This window comes from Pongo pygmaeus, chromosome 11 (genome assembly GCF_028885625.2).
Source record: "Pongo pygmaeus isolate AG05252 chromosome 11, NHGRI_mPonPyg2-v2.0_pri, whole genome shotgun sequence".
NCBI lineage: Eukaryota > Metazoa > Chordata > Mammalia > Primates > Hominidae > Pongo > Pongo pygmaeus.
Genome location: NC_072384.2, coordinates 67902317 through 67911959, shown reverse-complemented (window position 1 = coordinate 67911959; position 9643 = coordinate 67902317).

Here is a 9643-nt window from a genome sequence, read left to right as displayed (position 1 = left end):
AAATCCAAATTTCTTTTGTCCTCTCTGAGCATCTCCTTGCTTCTGAAAGTCTCAGCAGTGTGTGAGACATGAAACAGAGAAGTGCAGGCCACTGAGATCTCAAGAGATCAAGTTATTTATATGAAGAGCAGGAAGGGAGAAAGACTAGTTTAGTTCACAGTATTAAATGGAACTAAGAAAAAATAAAAATTTTTGTGCAGCCAGCCTGGATTATTTTGTTTACTAATCTACTATAGTCGTTTTCATAAAATGTTTAATTACAGCAAGACACAAGTTTAATAACATTTAAAAGTAATACAAAATTAGCCAGTCGGAGATTCCAGATCCAATACATGCCAGTTCTGTGAAGAGTTTGGTTTTTGTTTTGTTTCGCTTGTCCTTGTTTTGTAACAAACCAAGTTGAAAATACAGCAAGGAGCTTGCCACATTTAAAACATTAGAACTCTTTAGAAAAAGAAATGAAATCATGCATATCTCACACTTAGGGAATTATTTATTTCTAGCATGAAGACTCTGGAGACTTAGGGGTAATTCTCCTGGATTTTCACGTGAATGTACCTTTCCCACCAAGCACTACTACCTAGTTGTTTCAAGTAAGCAAATATTACTGCGTTTACGAGACTAGAAGATTCACAAAGTCAGGCTATGTATACATTAACTTTTTAGATGTTCATCACATGACCTAGTAGAGTAAAAGACACTATAAGAACTTCATTAACTTGATTGAGTCAACTCGATTTCAAGGAAATCCTTTATAAATCACTGATTGTGATGTAACTATACTTTATCACAGTAGCTAAAATATGCTTTTAAAAAATTTATCTATTTATTTATTTTGAGACAGAGTCTCACTTGTCACCCAGGCTGGAGTGCAGTGGCGTGATCTCAGCTCACTGCAACGTCCGCCTCCCAGGTTCAAGCAATTCTCCTGCTTCAGCCTCCAGAGTAGCTGGGACCACACACACACGCTGCCACACCCGGCTAATTTTTTGTGTTTTAGTAGAGACGAGGTTTCGCAGTGTTGCCCAGGCTGGTCTTGAATTCCTGAGCTCAGGCAATCTGTCCACATTGGCCTCCCAAAGTGCTAGAATACAGGCGTGAGCCACCGCGCCCAGCCTCTAAAATATGTTTTTAAAGAGTAATTTTTCTCTTATTTCGAGCCACATAACTGCATAAAATGAGACTTAATAATTCTTGCACTGAACAATATTAATGATTTTTCTTGTTAGCTGAGAGTAGTACTTCGATCATTGAGGTTTATAAAACCCCACTAAAAATATATGCTCACCTCTTCCACCGAATCAGATAAATAGGCAATAGTATTTGATCGTACTTTCAAATACAGTTAAGGTCCACAATAATTCAGCTAGTTGTCCTTGGTAGTAATTGTATGAATTCTTAAAATTCTGTGTTTTATAAATACAACAGAAGGAAAAGTTGAGGAAAAACAAAAACACATTCTTTGAAATTATATAGAGTTTACTAAAAACTAACAAATATGTATTAAAGATTAAGTTTCTCTCCTCCTCTGCAATGATTATATCCTTACAGATTCCTAAGGTAGAAAAGTCACTGCAAATAAGAAAGAATTTGATTTTAAAGTTTTAAACGATTTTGTGAAGTTCATGAATTCTGCAGATCAGGAATTCAAAAACCATTCAGCAAGGATGACTTTTCCCTCTTTGCAATGTCTGTGGCCTCAGCTGAAAAGACTCTTATAGTGGGGAGCTGGAATCATCCACAAGCCTGTTCACTCTCACACATGGCATCTCAGCCAGGATGACTGGAAGCCTGGGTCCAGCTGAGGCTGTCGTCAGAGAGCCTCTTGACACGGCTAGGGCTTCCTTATATTACAGCAGCCTCAGAATGCTCAAAATTCTTTTTTTTTCTTTCATTGATACATAATATTTTACATATTTATGGGCTACATATGAATATTTGTTACATGCATAGAATGTATAATAACCAAATAGGGTATTTAGGGTATCCATCACCTTGGATATTATTTCTATGTGTTGGTAACACATTTCAAGTCCTCTCTTCTAGCTATTTTGAAATATACAATATATTGTTGTTAACTGTAGATACCCTAATCTGCTATCAAATATTAGAACTTACATCTTCTGGCCAGGCACAGTGGCTGACACCTGTAATCCCAGCACTTTGGGAGGCCGAGGTGAGCAGATCACCTGATGTCAGGAGTTCGAGAACAGCCAGGCCAACATGGTGAAACCACATCTCTACTAAAAATACAAAAAATTAGCTGAGTGTGGTGGCGGGCACCTGTAATCCCAGCTATTTGGGAGGCTGAGGCAGGAGAATCACTTGAACCCAGGAGGCGGAGGTTACAGTGAGCCGAGATCACACCACTGTACTCCAGCCTGGGCGACAAGAGTGAGATTCCACCTCAAAAAAAAAAAAAAAAAAAAGAACTTATATCTTCTATCTAACTGTATGTTTGTACCCATTAACCAACCTCTATTCATTCCCCCTCTCCCACCCTCACATGTTCCCCTATCCCTACTATCTATCATTCTATTTTCTGTCACCATGAGAACAATTTTTTTAGCTCCCACATATGAGTGGGAACATGCAATATTGGTCTTTCTGTGCCTGGTTTATTTCACTTAAGGTAATGACCTTTAGTTCCACCCATGTTGCTGCAAATTAACATAATTTCATTCTTTTTTATGGCTGAATAGTATTTCATGGTATATATCTCACATTTTCTTTATCCATTCATCCATTGACAGACCCTTAGGTCAATCCCACAGCTTAGCTGCTGCAATAAACGTGCAAGTGCAGGTAGCCTTTGATATATTGATTTCTTTTACTTTGGGTATGTACTCAGTAATGGGATTGCTAAATCAAATGGTAATTATATTTTTAGCTTTTTTTTTTTCATTTTTTAAAGAAACGTTTTTGCTGTCACCCAGGCTGGAGTGCAGTGGTGTCATATACTTCACTGAAACCTCAAATTCCTGGCCTCAAGCAATCCTCCTGCCTCAGTCTCCAAAGTAGCTAGGACTACAGGCATGCACCACCACACTCGGCTAATTGTTTTACTTTTAGTAGAGATGGGGGGTCTCACTAGATTGCCCACACCAATCTTGAACTCCTGGACTCAAGCCAACCCTCCCAAAGGGTTGGAATTACAGGTGTGAGCTACAACACCTGGTCTATTTTAAGATTTAGTTTGCTAGTATTTTGTTGAGGATTTTTAAATCTATGTTCATCAGGGATATTGGTTTGTAGTTTTCTTTTTTTGTTGTGACCTTGTCTCATTTTGGCATCACAGTGATACTGACCTTGTAGAATAAGTTAGGGAGAATTCCCTCTGCTTTAATTTTTTGGAACAGTATCAGGAGGATTAGTATTGGTTATTTATATGTTTGATAGAATTCAACTATGAATCCATTTGGTCCTGGGCTTTTCTTTGTTGGGAGACTTTTTATTACTGATTCAAGCTCACCACTCATTATTGGTATGTTCAGGTTTTCTATTTCTTCCTGATTCAGTCTTAGTAGCTTGCATGTTTCCAGGAATTTATCAATTTCCTCTAGGTTTTCCAGTTTGTTAGCATATAGATGTTCATAATTGTCTCTGATGATCCTTTGTATCCTTGTGATATCAGTTGTAATGTCTCCTTTTTCATTTCTGATTTTGTTTATTTGGATCTTCTTTCTTCTTTTCTTGGTTAAGCTGGCTACTGGTTTATCAATTTTATCTTTTCGAATAATCACCTTTTCATTTCATTGATCGTTTGATTTTTTTAGTCTCTTTTATTTTGTTTTGCTGTGATATTTATTATTTCCTTTCTTCTGCTAATTTAGGGTTTGGTTTGTTCTTGCTTTTCTAGTTCTTTAAGCTGAATTATTAGGTTATTAACTTGTGATCTTTCTACTTTTTTGATGTAGGCGTTTATTGCTATAAACTTTTTTTTTTTTTTTTTTTTTTGAGACAGAGTCTGGCTCTGTGGCCCAGGCTGGAGTGTAATGGTGCAATCTCGGCTCACTGCAACCTCTGTCTCCTGGCTTCAAGCGATTCTCCTGCCTCAGCCTCCCGAGTAGCTGGGACTATAGTTGTATGTCACCATGCCCGGCTAATTTTTGTATTTTTAGTAGAGACGGGGCTTCACCATATTGGCCAGGCTGCTCTCGAATGCCTGACCTTGTGATCCGCCTGCCTTGGCCTCCCAAAGTGCTGAGATTACAGGCATGAGCCACCGTGCCTGGCCTAAACTTCCTTCTTAGCACTGCTTTTACTGCATCCCACAGATTTGGGTATGTAGTGTTTCATACCAAACATTTTCATTTTTTCAATAATTTTTTAAATTTCCATCTTAGTATCTTCATCAACCCAATGGTCATTCAGGAACATGTTATTTAATTTCCATGTGTTTGTATAATTTCTAGAGTTCTTCATGGTATTAGTGAGTTTCAGTTTTTTGTTTCGTTTTGTTTTGTTTTTGAGATGGAGCCTTGCTCTGTCGCCGCAATCTCGGCTCACTGAAAGCTCCGCCTCTTGGGTTCACGCCATTCTCCTGCCTCAGTCTCCCGAGTAGCTGGGACTACAGGCACCCACCACCACGCCCGGCTAACTTTTTGTACTTTTTTTTTAGTAGAGACAGGGTTTCACCGTGTTAGCCAGGATGGTCTCGATCTCCTGATCTTGTGATCTGCCCGCCTCGGCCTCCCAAAGTGCTGGGATTACAGGCGTGAGCCACCGCACCCGGCCGAGTTTTGCTTTTATTCTGTTGTGGTCTGAAAAGACACTTGATATGATTTCAATTTTTAAAAATTTGTTGAGACGTATTTTTTGGCCTAACATATAGTCTATCCTGATGAATATTTCACGTGCTGATGAAAAGAATATATATTCTGTGGTTGTTAAATAGGGTGTTCTGTAAATGTCTGTTAGGTCCATTCTGCCTCAAGTCTAGTTTAAATTCAATATTTCTTTGCTTTCTGTCTGGATGATCCGTTTATTGCTGAGAGTGGGGTATGAATCTGGGTACTCCAGTGTTGGGTATGTATTTATTTAGAATTATTATATCCTCTGGATTGATCCCTTGATCATTATACAATAAGCTTCTTTGTCTGTTTTTTTAAATCTTCTTGACTTAAAGTCTGTTTTCTCTGGTATAAGTATAGCTACTCCTGCTTGCTTTTGGTTTCCATTTGCACAGAATATTTTTTTCCATCCCTTTACTTTCGGTCTGTATGTGTCTTTACAAGTAAAGTGTGTTTCTTTTAGGTAGCATATAGTTACATATTTTTTAAAAATTCACTCAGCTGTCTATATCTTTTAAGTGAGGAATTTAATCCATTTATATTTATGGTTATTACTGAGATATGAGGTTTTGTTCCTGTCATATTGTTAATTATTTTCTGGTTGCTTTATATATTCTCTGTTACTTTCTTTTTCTCTTATTGTCATTGTGATTTAGTGGTTTTCTGTAGTGGTACCATTTGAGTCCATTATCTTCCTCATATGTGTCTTTGCTTTACTAGTGTGTTTTATACTTTCATGTTTTTTCATGATGGTAAATATCAGTCTTTCACTCACAGGTTTAGCACTGTCCTTGAGCATTTCTTTTAGGGCCAGTCTGGTGGCAATGAATTTCCTCAGCTTTTGCTTGTCTGAGAAAGACTGTATTTCTCCTTCATTTATGAAGGATAAATTTGTTGGATATAGTATCTTTGGCTGGCAGTTTCTTTCAGTACTTTGAATATATTATCCTATTCTCTCCTGGCACGTACAGTTTCTGCTGAGAAATCCACTGACTGTTAAGTCTGATGGGGATTCCTTTATGGGTGACTAGATGCTTTTTTCTCCTGCCATTTTTTAAAATGTTCTCTTTGTGATTGACTTTAAACAGTTTGACTATAATGTGCTGTGGAGATTACTTTTTGCATTGTATCTGTTTAGGGATCTCAGAGCCTTCTGTATCTGGGTAACTAAATCTTTTGCTAGGCTTAGGAACTTTTCATTTAATTAAGTAGGTTTTCTAGCCTTTCATTTTCTCTTCAAATTCTGGAACCCTGATGATTAGAATATTTGGTTGCTTTATTGTGTCCGATATGTCATGAGGCTTTGCTTATTTATTTATTTATTTATTTATTTATTTGTCTAACTGAGTCATTTAAAAAGACTTCTCTTTAAGTTCTGAGATTCTTTCTTCTGCTTGATCTGGTCTATTGTCAAAACTTTCAAACGTATTTAGTATTTTATTCAATGAATTTCGCAGTTGCAAAATTAGGTTTTTTATTTTTTATTTTTATCTTTTGAGACAAGGTCTCACTCTGTTGCCCTAGCTGGAGTGCAGTGGCATGGTCACAGCTCACTACAGCTTCGACATCCCAGGCTCAAGTGATCCACCCACCTTCAGCCTCCCAAGTAGCGCACCTGGGACCACAGGTGTGCACCACCATGCCCAGCTAATTTTTGTATTTTTTGTAGAGATGTGGTTTCACCACGTTGCCCAGGCTGGTCTCAAACTCCTGGGCTCAACAGATCTGCCCACCTCAGCCTCCAAAAGTGCTGGGATTATAGGTGTGAGCCACCATGAGTGGCCCAGAATTTGTTTGGTTATTTTTTTATGCTCTCTTTGGTTAATTTCTCATTTATATCCTGAATTCTTTTTCTGATTTCTTTGTATTGTTTTTCAGAATTCTCTTGTATATCACTGACTTTCTTTAGAATCAATCATTTGAATTCTTTTTCTGGGATTCATTAATTTCTTTTTGATTGGGATCGGTTGCTAAAGAATTATTGTGTTCCTTTGGACGTGTCATATTTTCTTGCTTTTTGGTTCCTGTGTCCTTATATTGATACCTGCACATTTGGTGTAACAGTTGCTTCTTCCAATTTTTTTGAATTTGCTTTCGTGGGGGAGGACTTTTTCCTGAAGATGTATCCATGATGTTGGTTGGGTAAGACACTGTCTTTGATTCTTGGTGTGTGCAGTAGTTTAGTCTCTGTATGATTTCTTCAGCTGTAAACAGTATTAGTAGTATCTGTAATTTCCTCCATGGCTTAGGGTGCAGTTATTACTGGAGACTGTGGTAAAGTTTTGCTGGGGCCTGGGACAACAGGTAGGCCAGTCTTTGAGCCCCAGGGGTGGCAGTGGTGGGTTGAATGCACCTGTTCCTGGATCCCAGGGCTGCATATACTGGCACTGATATTAGTGGACCAAGGCAGCCCAATTTTTGGCCTCCAGGTGGCTTACTTGGATGCTGGTAGTGGTAGCAGTGGACCGGGCAGGTGGGGGTGGTTCTTTAGCCCTTTGGCAGCCAGAATGGTGTGACAATGACAGTAGCAGTGGTATGATGACCACTGGGTCCCAAGCTGTGTGTGATAGTGTTGTCAGTGGCTGAGATGGGCTGGGCAGACCAGTCTTTGGGCCCACAGGTAGCACATGCAGTTAGGTGCCAGCTATGGTGTTAGTGGCTCAGTGAGTAGGTCCAAACTCGGGGTTTAGTGAGGAGTGTTCTTGTTCCAGTCATGTGGACTGGCATGGACAATACCCTGGCCCCTGGACTGTGTGCTCTGGCACAGTGGGTTGGGGGGTCTAAGCTCAGCCAGATGGGCTTGTCCTCAGGCTCTCTGATGGTGTGTGCAGGCACCAGCCATGGTAGGCTGGGGCAGAGCAATGCCCAGGCCACTGGCGGAATGCTCTGGTATGGACCACAAGTGACTGCACTGCTGCCCTGCCACTGGGGAGAGTGGTGCTGCCTTCAGTGGCGAGTAGCGTAGGCCAGCAGGTGGATAATGCACACACCATTCATGCCAGCAGTGCCTGCACCTCAACACTTGCTGCAGAAGCCAGCGCCTCAGTCACACCTCAGTTGTGGGTGTTGTAGCTTGCAGTTGCTTATGACTAGGCCTTGGGGGCAGCAGCCCATGCTTCACTTGTTCCTCAGATCTAGTGCTTTTGGGCCCCAGGATAGTACACAGCCCACTGGAGGTAGGGCTCTAAAATGACACCTTGCTGGAGCTGTTTATATCTCAGAGTGTGTGGGACCCAATGCAAGCACCTCACCCTGACCCAGGAGCCAGGAGAAATGCCATCATACAATCTCCTGGTAGCTCCTTATGTTAGTTTCAGGGCTCACAAGAGTCTAGGGGATTTCCCATGGCTAAGATTGCAAAAGTCTAAAGCAGAAATGTAGACGACTGAGAATCTCTCATTTACCCTTTCCCCACATTGAGGAGTCTCTCTCAGCTTCTAGCCAATTCCAGTCCAGCAGATTGCTTCACTTTCTTGCTTTAGGTAGTTCCTGTCACTTTTCCACTGAATTCTAATGTTCTCTCTTGGATGATCTATTCCAAGTGTAATAATCTCACAATTTTGGTTCTTCTTAGTAGAAGAGGTGAGTACAAAATGTCTCTAGTCAGCCATCTTTGAGACCGTCCAGAAAGAGCACTGTATTCAGAATTTATACATGGCCCCTCAGGGCTCCAAGAGTGTGTGTTCATTGAACAAGGTGAAAGCTGCATAACTTTTATGATATAGCCTCAGAAGTTTCACAGTCCCACTTCTGTCATACTTTTTGATCTGAGCAGTCACAAGCCTACCAAGATTCAATAGGTGATGACATACTTGTCACCTTTTGATAAGAAGAATGTCAACAAATCTGTGGCCTGTTTGAAAATCACTACGATCATGTTTTTCCTCCCCTTACTTAAACATTTAAGATCTCATCTACCACCTATATTAGTCAGGATACTCCAGAGAAACAAAGCCAATAGCATGTATATATGTGTATACATATATATATGTAGAGAGAGAAAGGGATTTATTATAAGGAATTGGGTCATGTGGTTATGGAGACTGGCAAGTCCAATATCTGCAAAGTGGTTGGCAGGTTGGAGATCCAGGAGAACCTGTGTCCAGTTCAAATCCAAAGGCCAGTAGGCTGCTGTAGAACCAGGAAGAGCTGATGTAGATGAAGTCCGATCTACTTCCTGTAGAACCAGGAAGAGCTGGTTGTAGATGAAGTCCAAAGGAAAATCCCCTCTTGCTCAGGGAGGCTATTGTTTGGTTCCACTCAGGACTTCAACTTACTGGATAAAGCCCACCCACAACTTGTTATAATCAAAGTCCACCAATTTAAATGTTAAGTTCATCCAAAAACCCTCACAGAAATACTCAGAAGAATGTTTGACCAAATATCTGGGTACCCCATGGTCCAGCCCAGTTGACACATAAAATTTACTATCCCACCACCTCTATATCACTTTCCTAGTTTTAAAAATACCTTGAAACTCATTTTATTTTATTGCCATGTATCAATAATTTGCATATTAAGTGACTTTTTTTTTTATTCCTACCTTTCTGGTTTCATTAGGAGTCAAGCTCCCTAAATTTCTGCTTGGAGTGACTAGAGAGTCACATATACTTGATCTTATAATTCTCAGTTCCAAAAGAGTTCACAGAAATAAATAAACTAGAATTATGTAATACACAAGTTTAAGCTCTGGAGGAATAACCTCTGCGGTCTCCAAGGTTAAACCATCAGAGAGCAGCTGACATGATATCTCCACTTAGGGCCCTAATGCAGACCCTTGTTCAAATTTGTTATCCTGCTTCCGCCTCTTCAACTCCCATTATCCTCATCTCTAGTCTCTTTTGTTTTCT